This window comes from Euleptes europaea, chromosome 7, assembly GCF_029931775.1.
Source record: "Euleptes europaea isolate rEulEur1 chromosome 7, rEulEur1.hap1, whole genome shotgun sequence".
Lineage (NCBI taxonomy): Eukaryota > Metazoa > Chordata > Lepidosauria > Squamata > Sphaerodactylidae > Euleptes > Euleptes europaea.
Genome location: NC_079318.1, coordinates 99567244 through 99584046, shown reverse-complemented (window position 1 = coordinate 99584046; position 16803 = coordinate 99567244). Strand labels below are relative to the sequence as shown.

The 16803-nt window shown below is 48.4% G+C and overlaps 1 non-coding gene across 1 annotated transcript; it reads right to left on the bottom strand.

Annotated features, from left to right (window-relative positions):
* Nucleotides 1-16010: 16010 nt before the first annotated feature.
* Nucleotides 16011-16136, bottom strand: LOC130481286 (U4atac minor spliceosomal RNA). Its single transcript, XR_008933471.1, has one exon. It is a non-coding gene; the product is annotated as a U4atac minor spliceosomal RNA (small nuclear RNA).
* Nucleotides 16137-16803: the final 667 nt, after the last annotated feature.

Below are 16803 nucleotides of genomic sequence, written 5' to 3'. Positions count from 1 at the left end.
GATCCTGTAGAGCCATTCTTGGAATAATGGCAGCGCTGGTGTAGCCAGGGTGATGTAGTGGTTAAGAGCGGTGGTTTGGAGCGGTGGACTCTGATCTGGAGAACTGGGTTTGATTCCCCCACTCCTCCATGTGAGCGGCAGAGGCTAATCTGGTGAACTGGGCTGGTTTCCCCACTCCTACACAAGCTGAGTGACCTTTGGCTAGTCACACTTTTTCAGCTCACCTACCTCACAGGGTGTCTGTTGTGGGGAGGGGAAGGGAAGGCTATTGTAAGCCGGTATTATTCTCCTTTGAATATAAAAACCACCACCACCACTACTACTACTACTACTACTACTACTTCTCCTTGTCCTCCTCCTCCTCCTCGCAAAGAGAGCCTCTTCCTTTAGGGCAGTGGTTCCCAACCTTTTTTTGACCAGGGACCACGAGGACTTTTTTGTCCGGTGCAGGGACCCCAAGGTTCAAAATAAAAATTTGGAGAATTTGAAAATAAACTTTAATCATAACTGTTAAACATTAAACTTAGAATAATATTTGAATATATATATTTATAATAGAGAACTTTTAATTGAAAATATTAATTCATTATGGGTTTATAACTTTGTTTCGCGGACCTTAATTTAGTTCTCGTGGACCCCTGGGGGTCCATGGACCCCCGGTTGGGAACCAGCGCTTTAGGGGATGGCTTCTTGAGCTGGGAGGGAAGCGCTGTGTGCTTCACACAGCAGAGCCACAGAATTCAATCCTAAGAACCTTTAAATGCCATATAAACTGTATATATAAAGCACCCAGCATGTGTTGACCACAGAAGCAAAACGACCCCGAAAAGCATAGAACAGGAACTCGGGTCCCAACTGTAAACAAATAATAATAGTAACACGGAACTGAAAGGAAAAACAGTCATTTGTCTGTCCATGGGGCCTGGAGGTCTCCCAGTATTACAAATGATCGCCAGACAACAAGGATCCATTCCCTGGGGGCGCGGGGGGGGGCATGGCTGCTTTGGAGGATGGCGTGGTTCCCCACTGAGGTCCCCCCCCCACCCCCTGCCCTACTCAGGCTCTACCCCCCAAAATCTCCAGGTATTTCCTAACCCGGAGCTGGCAACCCCGCCCATCTGGCATCCTACCTGTGTTGTTCTATTAGCATAGTGGTTATTTTGCTCACGCCTTCTCCGTGCACAGCAGGCGACTGAGTTTTGTGAGCCAGAAAACAAAACAGGAAAGGCCAGTCTCTGCCCGCAAGGCGTTTACTACCTTACAACTAGATTAGAGTCCAGTGGCACCTTAGAGACCAGCAAGATTTTCAGGGCATCAGCTTTCAAGAGCTTTCCCAAGCTTTCCCTTGGGAGCTTTGACTCTCGAAAGCTCATACCCTGAAAATCTTGCTGGTCTCTAAGGTGCTACGTGACTCTAATCTACTGCAGCCTGACAGGGCTAGCCTCTGAAACTACTATTTTATGATTGTGTGTGTGTAAAGTGCCGTCAAGTCGCAGCCGACTTATGGTGACCCCTTTTGGGGTTTTCATGGCAAGAGGTGGTTTGCCACATAGGTGGCTTGCCAGTGCCTTTCTCTGCACAGCAACCCTGGTATTCCTTGGTGGTCTCCCATCCAAATACTAACCAGGACTGACCCTGCTTAGCTTCTGAGATCTGACGAGGTCAGACTAGCCTGAGGCCATCCAGGTCAGGGCATTTTATGATTAGGGTAGTGCAAAAAAAGAAGAAGAAAGTAAATAATAGAATCATAGAGTTGGAAGGGACCATCAGGGTCATCTAGTCCAATCTCCTGCACAATGCAGGAAATTCACCACTACCTACCCCCCCACACCCCAGTGACCCCCTACTCCATGCCCAGAAGATGGCCAAGATGCCCTCCCTCTCATCATCTGCCTAAGGTCATAGAATCAGCCTTGCTGACAGATGGCCATCTAGCCTCTGATTCAAAACCTCCAGGGAAGGAGAACCCACCACCTCCCGAGGAAGCCTGTTCCACTGAGGAACTGCTCTAATTAATATAAAGTTCTTCCTAATGTCTACATGGAAACTCTTTTGATTTAATTTCAACTCGGTTCTGGTCCGACCTTCTGGGGCAAGAGAAAACAACTCGGCACCCTCCTCTCTATGTATAAGTACTTGAAGATGGTTATCATATCCCTTCTCAGTTTGGGTTTATTGGGCCCAATATTTTTCTGGTAAACTTGGAATGAGCCGAATACCTATACCTGTAAAGGAGTATTTTGGCTTTATTTCTGAGTTTAACGAAAAAATTAGAGTCCATTATAGTCTATGGAGATTTTTTTCAAAGCTCCCATGGGGGCATTTTTGGAGGCAGAGTCACCAAATTTGCAGCGTGGCTACAAGCGACTCTCCTTAGATGGTCACTGAAGTTTGGTGAACTTTGCGACAGGAGGTCCAATTTAATGGGCTCGCAAAAGGGTAACCCCCACCCTCGAGGCATTTGCGAGCCGAGCTGTCCATCTGTTTTCAGGTTCAGAAGTTCAGCATTGCCGAGGACTGGTGGAAAGAGCCAATTGGCAGGCTGGCGGCTCAAAGTCTGGGGTCTCCCTTCATATCTGGGGTGCACAGTATGATGTCCATGCAAATTAGTTTCCAAACTGAGGGGAAATGGCTTAAATGCAAGAAAAATAAGGCACAGAAATTATTTCTTTTGGTGGCAAATGACATCGTTTGAACAGGCCTTTATTGTGGTCATCAAAAAACTGATTTCAAGAGATGGTCATGGTGTGGGGGAATGAAACCCCTACTCAGGGTGACCTTCTTTTTGAAAGCAGGTTTTCATGGGGGGGGGGGGTGGTGATATCGGAGCCAGCCGAAGTCATGACCAAGGCAGCTCTTGTGAAGGAGATTGCTCATCCACATGTGTAAGGAGTCTTCTTCGGCAGACCAATAAGCAGTTGAAGAAGCTGGCGTTTTTTAGTTGGAGGGTATATCCCTCCGGGCGGGACTGGCATGGTGTAGTGGTGTAGTGATTAAGAGCGGTGGTTTGGAGCGGTGGAGTCTGATCTGGAGAACCGGGTTCGATTCCCCACTCCTCCACATGAAGCCAACTGGGTGACCTTGGGCTAGTCACACTCAGCCCCACCTGCCTCACAGGGTGTCTGTTGTGGGGAAGGGAAGGTAACTGTAAGCCGGTTTGATTCTTCCTTAAGTGGTAGAGAAAGTCGGAATATAAAAACCAACTCCTCCTCCTCCTCCTCCTCCTCCTCCTCCTCTTTTAGTGCAGATCAGCTCACTGTCACATTTTCTCCAGGGGAACTGATCTCTGTCGCCTGAAGATCAGTTGTAAAAGTGGGAGATCTCCAGCCACCACCCGGAGGTTGGCAACTCTACAGTCTGAGTAGACAATACTGGCCTTGATGGACCGATTGTCTGATTCAGTATAAAGCAGCTTCGTGTGTTCACAACTGAACTGGACCTCCTGGCAGCCTGGTTTTTATGAGTCTCTTGTTCAATCTCTGTCTGCCCCCCCACCCGCGGGAAAGTGAAAAGTTCCAAGTGATAAAAGTGAAAGAGCGAGAAAAAACACACACAACAACCCTGAGATAAAGCTTGAAATGGCTCCGAGGGACCCTCCCAGCCCTTTTCTGCCACAGAAGGACAAGAGGGGGTCTGGCAGGGGTTGGTCGCCCCAAATTAGAGGCCTTCCCGCCCCACCCGCCCCTAGCCCCTGGGGCTTGGGTGATTTAGCAACCGGAAAGCGGTTTTGAAGAAACGGGGCCTGAAAGTCGAGGGGGGAACTGAAGAGAGGAAGAGCTTCGCTAAACCGCATCGGGGTGGAAAGGAAGCCACGAGGGGAGGGTGAGGGGCAGAGGGAAGATACATGAGATGCAGAGCCGGTGGCGGAACCTACATTTTTGGGACGCTGAAGTTGAACTGTTATGGGGCCCCCTTCGCAACCAGCAACAACAGGGCAACATCTAACAAGGTCCAAAAGGAGAGCCAGCTTGGTGTAGTGGTTAAGAGCGGTGGTTTGGAGCAGTGGACTCTCATCTGGAGAACTGGGTTTGATTCCCCACTCCTCCATGTGAGCGGCGGAGGCTAATCTGGTGAACTGGATTTGTTTCCCCACTCCTACACACGAAGCCAGCCAGGTTACCTTGGGCAAGTTACAGCTATGTTAGAGCTTTCTCAGCCCACCTACCTCACAGGGTGTCTGTTGTGGGGAGGGGAAGGGGATTGTAAGCCGGTTTGAGTCTCCCTTAAGTGGTAGAGAAAGTCAGCATATAAAAAAACTTCTTCTTCTTCTTCTCCTCCTCCTCCTCCTCCTCCTCCTCCTCCTCCTCCTCTTCTTCTTCTTCTTCTTCTTCTTCTTCTTCTTCTTCTTCTTCTTCTTCTCCTCCTCCCCCCCCTTGTAAGGACCTCGAGGCCCAAATGGTGGAGAACAGGGTGGTGGGGTGGAGTCCTTGAAAAAGGGCCATACAATGAGCCCCTTCCCAGCAGCGACAAGGTCTGGGTAACTGCTGTTATCTTCTTCAGGGGGTTATTTTATGGCAGATGTATTGGTTCATTCTCTAATAGAGAGGTAGAAGGTCGTCAGAGGGGCTCGTTAGGAGAAAGAGGTGAAAATCTGGTTTTTGGTGTTAAAATGCACAAGCGAGATGAGCGCAGCCTGAATTGAGAATTCAGATGTCTTTTTATGGTTCCGATTGGCTCTAGCCTAAGGGCTGAACTATAGGACTATTAAGCCATGCACCAATGAAGGATTCGAGGATCCAGCTGCCAAAATGTAGGCTATGAATAGATTCTGTTGACCTCAGTGAGCCTAGACAGGTGGGGGTTTGGACGCTGCAAGCCCCCTGAGAAAATTTTGAAATTTGACCAATTTCAGGAATATTTTGCGGCCATATAAAATGGTATTAGAGCATATTCTAAGGTCGATATTAAGTTCTTCAACCCATTGGTTTATGATTCTATCACTAAACTAGCCTTGTTTTAATAACAAACACTTTAAAAAACTATCGATTTTGTTGAAAAATCCAGTCATTAAAAAAAAAAAAGTTGCTTCAGGGTCCCTCCAGGATTAGTTTCAGTAGTTTCATAGTAAATCCGCCACTGTGCAGAGCTTTAAGAAAGCACCTACTAGGAGCGGGTTTTTCTTCTTCAAAGTTTGCTCTTCTTATCTTCCCATTTGAATGGCAGGAAATTCAAATGCTCTCTGGTTAAGCACAGAACAGCAGAACCATTACTGCAGCTCACCTCGAAATGGCAGCCATAAGAAGAGCCTTGCTGGATGAGACCAAAGGCCCATCTGGTCATAGAATCACAGAGTTGGAAAGGACCACCAGGGTCACCTAGTTCAACCCCCTGCACAATGCAGGGAATTCACAACTACCTCCCCCCCCCACACACACACACTGCTGCTCTCTAGATGCACAGTTCTGCAACTGGAATTCTCAATATACTGTGCACAGGGGCTTTTCCCCCTGAAGAAATCCCAGAGTCCTTGGAGTTCAATTATGCATCAGCAGCGAAAATGCACCCCCTTCTTTTTGTTTGGTTCATGCATGAGCGCTAGCAATAGACCGTTAGATAGATAGTGAAAACAGGTACTTACATCAGCGCATGTGTGAATCCCTCCCCTGCCCCCCCTAGAATATTGCTTTGTAATTGGTTGTATTGTATTCTTTGGAATATATCACCAGCCCCTACGATCTCCGTAGCGGGGATTCTTTCGTTTGAACTGAACCAAGTTGCCAAAGCGGAGAATCACCCCAGATGAGCAAAAAGAGAATGCACCAATGCACCATTTTGATTAAACATTTCTCGCCATCTCACCACAGGGGACAGAAGAACCCTTGCTTGGCCATTTTTACTATTTCATCGTTTGATTGCTAGCCTTGCACTCGGGAAAAATAAATCAAGGTGGGCTGGGGAGGGCTGCAGCTCTGAAGTGAAGCGGGCCCGCAGGGCGGCTCTGCTGTTTCTGTTGATTTCCCTTTCACTCTTCTGGGGAAGCCAAGCCTGGGGGGGGGGGGTCTCCCAAGGTGCGAAATTACAAAAAGTTACATTTGCAGCCAAATGGCTGAAGTAAGAGCCACGGAAACTCGCTTGGTCTTGCACTATTTCGGTGCCGTATCACTAATATTTAACTCGCAAAGTAAAAAAAAATAAAAATGGGCAGGGTGAGGGGGTGCAGAGGACAAATGAAATGGAGAATGGAGAAAAAGCAAAGATTCTGCCGGTCGCAAAGAAAAGATACAAATATGAGTCTATTTTGTATACATTCATTAATGGTTAACTCCATTAGATGTATAAGCTTTTATACAGACATTGTAACATAAATACATAAGCTTTTTGACAAGGTTTCGCGATTTTTCCTTTTGTATTTATGTTACAATGTCTGTATAAAAGCTTATACATGTAATGGAGTTAACCATTAATGATTGTCTATACAATAGATTCATATTTGTATAGGGGCATTGGTTTCTAACATTAGGAAGAATTTTCTAACAGTTGGAGCGGTTCCTCAGTGGAACAGGCTTCCTCGGGAGGTGGTGAGCTCTCCTTCCCTGGAGGTTTCTATGCAGAGGCTAGATGGCCATCTGTCAGCAGTGCTGATTCTATGACCGTAGGCAGTTCATGAGAGGGAGGGCATCTTGGCCATCTTCTGGGCATGGAGTAGGGGTCACTGGGTGTGTGGGTGGGGAGGTAGTTTGGAATTTCCTGCATTGTGCAGGAGGTTGGACTAGATGACCCTGGTGGTCCCTTCCAACTCTAGGATTCTATGATTCTGTTGGTTTATGTTCAGATACCACTCCCCTCTTTACATATTGGTAGAGCAAAGAAAAGATGACTGAGGGGCTGCAAGGGGAGGGGTTGGATGAGGGCTGGGAGGGAGGGAGGAGAGAAGCGAGAATGTGGGCACGGGGAGACAAACCCGAAGTTAAAACTATGCATAGGAATCGCAATTGATCTGGGCTCTACGTGGTAAAACAGCATCCAGAAAACGCTGGACAAACTCGGGGGGGGGGGGAGATCCAAGTGGCTCCTAAAGGTCAGAAAAATGATGCAGAATTCCAACAAAGCCCTGGAATAGGCTGGCAGTGATCGTGACGCAAACTTCCCATGCATAAGTGGCATTAATCTTTCAGTCATTCCTGATATAGAGATGCTGCAAAAGTATGAAGAAGAAGAGTTGGCTTTTATATGCCAACTTTCTCTACCACTAAAGAAGACTCAAACCAGCTTACAATCACCTTCCCCTCCCCACAACATATGTATATATACCTTTTGTAGTCATTTTCAGGGCAGAGAAAAGCTCTTTTGCCATATCAGGGAGAGGGGTGTTCCTATGGTTGCTAGGCCCCTCTTCGCCATCGGCAGGAGGCGTTTGGGGTGGAGCCTCAGGATGGCGAGGTTTGGGGAGGGGAGGGTCTTCAATGACATAGAGTCAAATAGCCAAAGAGGCCATTTTCTCCAGGCGAACTAATCTCTATTGGCTGGAGATCAATTGTAATAGCAGGAGATCTCCAGCTACTACCTGGAGGTTGGCAACCCCAGGTCTTCCACAGAGGCAGAACAATCACCAGTCTGCCCAGTGGCAGCCATCCAAGAGGAAAATGTGTCCAGCCGGCACCGGAGCCTCTTTCCTGATGGAGTTCCCTTCTGGGCGGAAACTGGGAAGCAGACAGGAAAAAACAGACCGGCAGCTGAGCAGTGCAGAGTACCTTGAAACAAAGAGACTGGATGGGGTGGGGGGTGGGGTGGGGGACATACCTGTGGGGAGAAGGAGCTGTATGTGTGTGTCCATCATAAGGGAAGGAGTCGCTCTTCTTTCAAAGTGATGTCTCTTCTTCACCCACCCTTCTCCCCAAGATGGGCTCCCTTGTTGCTCCCTGGCGTCCCTTGGTTTAATTTAACTTAATTTTTAAAACTTTATTTTAATTTTCCTTTGTGCATACATGAAAACAAAGTATTAGTGAAGAAAGAAGAATGGTTATCCGCAAACCAAAATGTCTTACGTTACATTGTCTGTTCCATGTGAGACAAAAAGGATTTAGTGGTGCCAGGGATCTGAGATTCTGTGATCTTAGAATCATAGAATCATAGAGTTGGAAGGGGTCATAGAGGCCATCTAGTCCAACCCCCTGCTTAATGCAGGAACAGCCTAGAGCATCCCTGACATGTGCTTGTCCAGCTTCTGCTTAAAGACTGCCAGGGAGGGGGAAGCTCACCACCTCCCTAGGGAGTCGACTCCACTGTGGAACATCTCTTACTGTAAAAACCTTTTACAGTAAACATTCCCAACTCCCTCAGCCTTTCCTGGTAGGGCTTGGTCTCCAGGCCTCTGATCATCCTTGGCACTCTCCTCTGCACCCGGTTGATTCGGTCCACGTCCTTTTTGAAGTGAGGCTTCCAGAACTGCACCCAGAACTCCAGGTGCGGCCTGACCAATGCCGTGTACAGTGGAACTATGACATCTTGCGATTTGGATGTTATGCCTCTGTTGAAGCACCCCCAAGATTGCATAAGCTTTTTTTTTGTCACTGCATCACACTGCCTGCTCGTATTGACACATGAACACATGAAGCTGCCTTATACTGAATCAGACCATCGAGGTCCATCAAAGTCAGTATTGTCTACTCAGACAGGCAGCGGCTCTCCAGGGTCCCAGGCAGAGGTCTTTCACATCACCTACTTGCCTGGTCCCTTTAACTGGAGATGCCGGGGATTGAACCTGGGACCTTCTGCATGCCAAGCAGATGCTCTACCACTGAGCTATAACCCTTCACATGAAGCTGGCTTGTACTGAATCAGACCGTGGGTCCATCCAAGTCAGTATTGTCTACTCAGACAGGCAGCGGCTCTCCAGGGTCTCAGACTGAGGTCTTTCACATCACCTACTTGCCTGGTCCCTTTAACTGGAGATGCTGGGGATTGAACCTGGGACTTTCTGCATGCCAAGCAGATGCTCTACCACTTAGCCACAGCCCCTCCCCTCCACAGTCCACCTGTAGCCCCATCCAGTATGCGTGTCCCTCATTTTTGTTACCCAGATGTAGAACTCGGCATTTATCCTTGTTGATCTCTTGTCAGATCTCACACTAAGCAGCCACAGTTAGTACTTGGATGGGGGACCATTGCCCATGGTTGCTACACTGAGGTAAGCAATGGCAAACCACCTCTGTTTTCTGTTGCCTAGAAGAAGAAGAAGAAGAAGAAGAAGAGGAGGAGGAGGAGGAGGAGAGGAGGAGGAGGAAGAGTAGGAAGAGTTGGTTTTTATATTCCGTCTTTCTCTACCACTTAAGGGCTTACTGGCTTACAATCTCCTTCCCCTCCCCACAACAGACACCCTTTGAGGTAGGTGGGGCTGAGAGAGCTGTGACTAGCCCAAGGTCACCCAGGTGGCTTCATGTGCAGGTTTGGCATAAATTGGTATAATGCTTGCGCATGCTTGATCCCTCTCAAGGGATGTGGTGTGTACCTGGCAAGATGCGCCAGTCCTAGTGTCAACCGAGCTTCCTCCCTTGATCCGTTAGCCCCACCCTCCATGGATAAAGCCAGGCCGGGCACAGAAGCAGGTGGCACCTTGCTGGCATCTTGGCTACCCTTCCCAGGAGACCAGCGTTTCTTCAGATGTCAGCTTAAGCCACCAAAGGGAACTGCAGTTGTCTTGTTTGTGGGCTTCCCAGAGGCACCTGGTTGGCCCCTGTGTGAACAGACTGCTGGACTTGATGGGCCTGGATCTGACCCAGCGGGGCTTTTCTTATGTTCTTCTGTTCTAACCTACAAGGGCGTGTGTAGGCCTAGCAAATTTAATCCGCGATCAATTGTCTCTGTTGGTGCCACAAAGAAAAAAAATATGAAACTAAGAAGAAAAGCAGGCAGACACTACAGCTAGGGTTGCCAGCTCTGGCTTGGAAAATTCCTGGATCGGGGGGGAGTAGTGCGGGCCGGACTAGGGAGCATATAAGCAGGGCCGTTTGCCCTGAGTTCTCCAGTTCTGTTCTGTTCTTCAATAAACGCGTTGTTGGAACTCCGTCTCGACCTCGAGTGTCCTCGCCTCGCGGACTTAACAATAAGCATGCACAACTCAAACCTCAAAGTAACATTTTTCCGTTCCTGACCCACTTTCCGCTAACTTTCTCAGGAGCTGGCTTACAGGCGGCTTCAAACCAGTTCTTTCTAGTAAGCTTACCCCAGCATTATCTCTTCAACACGGCACGTTCCTTTTTGGCCTACGTGATCTCTTCATCTAGCCCTAATGTAGACTTCAGCAGAGTTAACAAGCCGGAAAGTCAGGCTAAGACAAATTTCTTCCTCAGTCCCCCTTTTCTGAATTTTATACACGTTCTGGTTTACACATTCTATTCCATTCTTCACCAATCTTTCCCTTTGCTTTCAACATGCGCAAGACAATCATGAGTAGAAAAGAGCAAGAGTCCAGTAGCACCTTAAAGACTAACTAAGTTACTACTGGACTCTTGCTCTTTTCTACTACTGCAGACAGACTAACACGGCTACCCACTGTGAATTATCTTCATGGAAGACAATCATGGTAGCTTCTTCTTTGGTCAATAATTAAATCATAGACTTGGAAGTGTCCATAGAGGCCATCTAGTCCAGCCCTCATTGAACATGAGTCAACAGTGTGATGTAGTAGCTAAAAAGGCAAATGCGATCTTGGGCTGTATCAACAGAAGTTTAGTGTTCAGATCACGCGAAGTGATGGTGTCGCTTTACTCTGCTCTGGTTAGACCTCACCTAGAGTACTGTGTTCAGTTTTGGGCACCACAATTTAAGAAAGATGTAGACAAGCTGGAACGTGTCCAGAGGAGGGCAACAAAGATGGTGAGGGGTCTGGAGACCAAGTCCAATGAGGAAAGGTCGAAGGAGCTGGGAATGTTTAGCCTGGAGAGGAAAAGACTGAGGGGTGATATGATAACCAAGTATTTGAGGGGCTGTCATAGAGAGGCAGGTGCCGAGTTGTTTTCTGTTGCCCCAGAAGGTCGGACCAGAACCAACGGGTTAAAATTAAATCAGAAGAGTTTCCGTCTAGACATTAGGAAGAATTTTCTAACGGTAAGAGCGGTTCCTCAGTGGAACAGGCTTCCTCAGGAGGTGGTGAGCTCTCCTTCCCTGCAGGGTTTTTAAGAAGAGGCTAGATGGCCATCTGTCAGCAATGCTGATTTTATGATCTTAAGCAGATGATGAGAGGGAGGGCATCTTGGCCATCTTCTGGGCATGGAGGAGGGGTCACTGGGGGTGTGGGGAGGAGGTAGTTGTGACCAACAACATTTTCCAAAAGCCAGCATGGTGTAGTGGTTAAGAGCAGTGGTTTGGGGCGGTGGACTCTAATCTGGAGAACCGGGTTTGATTCCCCACTCCTCCACATGAGCGGAGGACTCTAATCTGGTGAACCGGGTTGGTTTCCCCACCCCTCCACATGAAGCCAGCTGGGTAACCTTGGGTTAGTCACAGCTCTCTTGGAGCTCTCTCAGCCTCTACTACCTCACAGGGTGTCTGTTGTGGGGAGGGGAAGGTGATTGTAAGCCGGATTGAATCTCCCTTAAGTGGTAGAGAAAGTCGGCATATAAAAACCAACTTTTCTTCTTCTTCTTCTTCGTCTTCTTCTCGGGCTCCGCCCAAGAAACCCCCACCGGTGGCGAAGAGGGACCTGGCAACCCTAACCAGGAATGGTGTTGGAGGGTGTCATGGGGCCCATGGCCACCACATTAGGGACCCCTGCCCAAGGCGGTTTGGGACACCGCAGGCTCTGAAAAAAAGATCTGGCAATGCTTGGAAACCTAATTGGTTCCCTTGATTGATTGTCGTGTCAGTCTCTGTGGCGCATCATCTCCACTGACAGGGAGCCGTATTCATGAGACGGCAGAGACTCATTCTAGACCTCAGAAGCTGCGATCTGAATGTCTCTCTCGTCCCTCGGTGGCTGCCTGCGATTTCTTAAAACCCCCAGTCATTATTTTCACGGCTTGCCAACATCACGGCTCTTGCTGCGGCGATTGTTCCCAGCGAGGGCTTGAAGTACAATAATCGTGTCTGGTGGATAATGCCTGTTATTTTTCAATTAATGTCATCCATTTTGCAGAAGCCATTCCTCTCCAGCGGGAAGAGAGTCTTCTCGAGATCCGTAAGGGTAGGGATTCAGGGACCTCCTGTCAAATTGCAGAGCAGTTTGCCTAATCACCATAATGGCAAAATTACACATGAAGCATCTTTTTGAGCACCCTGGAAAGCTCAGGTTTGACAAATGAAGAGCAGGTGGAAGTTAGGGTTTGCAGCCACCGACAGCTGACAGTGGTTTTGCATTACCATCCTTTTCAAAGATGCACCTCTCAGTGCGAGAAAGATGGCGGTTCCATGCAGCCAGTGTGGTTCTTAAAGTAGCATTTCACTTGATAAAGGGAAACGGGGAACTCGCCTGCAATGCATCAGGGCCATAGGCTGCTCATGTGCAACCAAAATGATTAGGTGGCTAGAGCAACTGCCCCATGAGGAGTGGTTAAAACGCTTAGGGCTGTTTAGCCTGGAAAGAAGGCGGTTAAGGGGAGACATGACAGAGATCTATAAAATTATGCATGGGATGGAGAGAGCGGACAGGGAGAACCTTTTCTCCCTCTCTCATAATACCAGAACACGGGGTCATCTGCTGAAGCTGGAGGGTGAGAGATTCCAAACAGATAAGAGGAAGTCTTTCTTCACCCAACACATAGTTAAATTGTGGAACTCCCTGCCCCAGGATGTGGTGATGGCTGCCAACTTGGAAGGCTTTAAGAGGGGAGTGGGCATATTCATGGAGAAGAGGGGTATTCATGGCTACTAGTCAAAATGGATACTAGCCACGATGCATACCTCTTCTCTCCATGATTGGAGGAGCATGCCGAATATATTAGGTGCTGTGGAGCACAGGCAGGATGGTGCTGCTGCAGTCTTATTTGTGGGCTTCCTCGCACCTGGTTGGCAGCCGTGTGAACAGACTGCTGGACTTGATGGGCCTCGGTCTGATCCAGCAGGGCTTCTCTTATGTTCTTATGTGTATGTGATCTTATGTGTGTGATGATTTCTTGCATGCCCAGGGTAATGCCGATCGCCACTTTGGGGTCAGGAAGCAATTTTCCTCCAGGCCAGATTGGCCAGGGATCTTGGAAGGGTTTTTTTTTTTTTGCCATCTTCTGGGCATGGAGTAGGGGTCACTGGGGGTGGTGGTGGGAGGTAGTTGTGAATTTCCTGCATTGTGCAAGGGGTTGGACTAGATGACCCTGGTGGCTCCTTCCGACTCTATCATTCTATGACTCAAGGAAGCACTGGATGCTCTCGGCTGATCTTGCATTGGGTTGGACTAGATTGCCTGTATGTGGCCACTTCCAACTCTTATGATTGTATAATTCCGTTTCAGCACAGCTGTTCTTATGTCCTAAGGACCTGGTGCATGTCTGTTTCTCTGGTTAGGGGGGCACAATTCAGGCTTGGTGGCCTTACATTACCTTGCTTGTCAGGACAGTCATACATACGTATGTGCCGTCAAGTTGCAACAGACTTTATTGTGACCCCAGCAAGGAGCTTTCAAGGCAGGGGAGGGGTTGTGGCTCAGTGGTAGAGCATCTGCTCGGCATGCAGAAGGTCCCAGGTTTAATCCGCGGCATCTCCAGTTAAATGGACTAGGCAAGCAGGTGATGTGAAAGACCTCCGCCTGAGACCCCGGAGAGCTGCTGCCAGCCTGAGTAGACAATACTGACTTTGGTGGACCCAGGGTCTGATTCAGTGGAAGGCAGCTTCATGTGTGTTCATGTGCTCATGTGAGAAACAGAGGTGGTTGGCCATTGCCTTCCTCTGCAGAGTCTTCCTCTGTGGTCTCCCATCCAGGTGCTGACCCTGCTTAGCTTCTGAGATCTGATGAGATTGGGCTACACCATGCTGCCTTCCCTCCTGACTGTAACACATCATTTCTGAATCTGAGCAGGGCTTGATAGGCTTTTCGTACAGTAAGGTGAGGACGGCCTCTTGTGGCCACACTTGGGTACTGCACCGAGAGGGGACAGACGGACTCTGCCCCCACTTTTGATTAGAGATGCCCCCCCATTGTTAAGAACACAAGAAAGGCCCTGCTGGATCAGACCAAGGCCCATCAAGTCCAGCAGTCTGTTCACACAGTGGCCAAACAGGTGCCTCTAGGAAGCCCACAAGCAAGACGACTGCAGCAGCACCGTCCTGCCTGTGTGCCACCGCACCCAATATAATAGGCATGCTCCTCTGATACTAGAGAAAATAGGTATGCAGCATGACTAGTATCCATTCTAACTAATAGCCATGAATACCCCTTTCCTCCATGAATATGTCCACTCCCCTCTTAAAGCCCTCCAAGCTGGCAGCCATCACCACATCCTGGGGCAGGGAGTTCCACAATTTCACTATGCGTTGTGTGAAGAAATACTTCATTTTCTCTGTTTTGAATCTCTCACCCTCCAGCTTCAGCAGATGACCCCGTGTTCTGGTATTATGAGGGAGGGAGAAAAGCTTCTCCCTGTTCACTCTATACCATGCATAATTTTATAGACCTCTATCATGTCTCCCCTTAACTGCCTTCTTTCTAAGTTAAACAGCCCTGAGCGTTTTAACTGCTCCTCATAGGGCCATTGGTCTAGTCCCTTGGGAGAAGCCTGAGAACTCTTTGACTCATCTGTAGGGTTGCCAACCTTCAGGTAGGGCTTGGAGATCTCCTGGACTTACAAGTTATCTCCAGACGACTCAGATAGGTTCCCTTAGAGAAAATGGCAGCTTTGGAGGGTGGACTGTATGGCATTATATCCTGCTGAGATCCCTCCCCTCCCCCCCCCCAAACCTGCCTCCTTCCCAGTCTCCACCTGCAAATCTCCAGGAATTTGTCAACCTGGAGCTGGCAACTGTAACTGGACTCTAATCTGGTGAACCCAGTTGGTTTCCCCACTCCTCCCCATGAAGCCTGCTGGGTGACCTTGGGCTAGTCACGGTTCTCTCTGAACTCTCTCAACCCTACCTACCTTACAGTGTGTCTGTTTTGGGGAGCAGAGGGCAAGGCAATTGTAAACCAGTTTGATTCTTCCTTAAAGGGTAGAAAAAGTCAGCATATAAAACAACAACTTCGACCGACTGATCAATCAATCAATCAATCAATCAATCAATCAACTGCATCTGCCACAGAATCCTAGCAAATTGTAGAAGATTCTGGGTTCTGCAGCACAGGCTCCATCCGTAGAGTTGCTACTAGTCAAAACAGATACTAGACATGATGCATACCTATTCTCTCCAGGATCAGAGGAGCAGGCCTATTATCTGAGGTGCTGTGGAACACAGGCAGGAGAATGCTTCCTGTTTGTGGGCTTCCCAGAGGCCCCTGGTTGGCCACTGCGTGAACAGACTGATGGACTTGAGGGACCTTGGTCGGATCCAGCAGGGCCTTTCTTGTGTTCTTATGTTCATCCTCCAGAGATTGCCTGGAATTACAACTGATCTCCAGCCGACATTCCCCTGGAGAAGAAGATAGCTTTGAAGGGTGGACTCTGTGGCGTTATAGCTCCTCTCCAGTGTGGTGTAGTGGTTAAGAGAGGTGGTTTGGAGTGGTTGATCTGGAGAACCAGGTTTGATTCCCCACTCCTCCACATGAGCGGCAGAAGCTAATCTGGTGAACCGTATTTGTTTCCCCACCCCTCCACATGAAGCCAGCTGGGTGATTTTGGGCTAGTCATACTCTCTCAGTCCCACCCACCTCACAGGGTGTCTGTTGTGGGGAGGGGAAGGGAAGGTGATTGTAAGCCAGTTTGATTCTCCCTTAAGGGTTAGAAAAAGTCGGCATATAAAAACCAACTCCTCCTCCTCCTCCTCCTCTTCTTCTTCTTCCCCAAACCCTGCCCTCCGCAGGGTCCACACCCCCAATCTCCAGGAACTTCTCAACACGGACTTGGCAACCCCAGTTGTCAGTTTGGCCAGTCCCTCTCTCAAGCTCCTCTCCCTGCTGTGCAAAGCCAGGGCCCAGAAGCCTTTGCAGGGTCATCATCAAAATTTTTGCCACATTGGGGTTGAAACCCCAGGGATGTGTATGTGTTGTGTAGGTGTTAGCAGTACTGTTCTCACTAGACGTTCATCGAACAGCAGCGCAACCCCAAGACAAGGACTGCTGCAGGTTCACAGAAGCAGGCCTGTTGGGTATTCTTAGGGTTGCCAGGTCCCTCTTTGCCACTGGGGCAATAAATTCAATTCAATTCTCAGCTTGTCACTGTTTGCTCCCTGTGGGATGCTCCGTGTGGGATAGAGCACGGAGCATCCCACAGGGAGCAAACAGTGACAAGCTGAGAATTGAATTGAATTTATTTTCTAGATTTTAAGCATTGCTTGAACAACTTAAGGAGTTCCGTCTCCCAGCACACGGAGAGCTGAAGAAGCCGCCCTCTGCGGCGGTGAAAACGCACGGCATCCGGACGGCGTTCCGACCTTAATCTCCCTCTTCTGCCTCATGCTATGGAATAAGAGACTAAGCTATATAGCTGTTGGACTTTGATTAAGACTATAAGAGTCATTTTTTCATTATATGCAAAAGAGAATATCTATTTCCATATTTATATCCTCGTTGTTGCTTGCAGCAGCTACAGCTACCTTTGTACAGAATTTACTTTTAGAATTGATAAGTTTCCTTTATCACATTTAGAGCACCTGCACTTCTTTATTTGTCAATACATGCATTTTGCAATCAATTGAGAGCCTGTACTATCTTTATCTCAGCTAGACTTTTTTTAGTACTTGTGTATATTTATCTCAGCACCACCTGGAGGTTGGCAACCCTTGGTA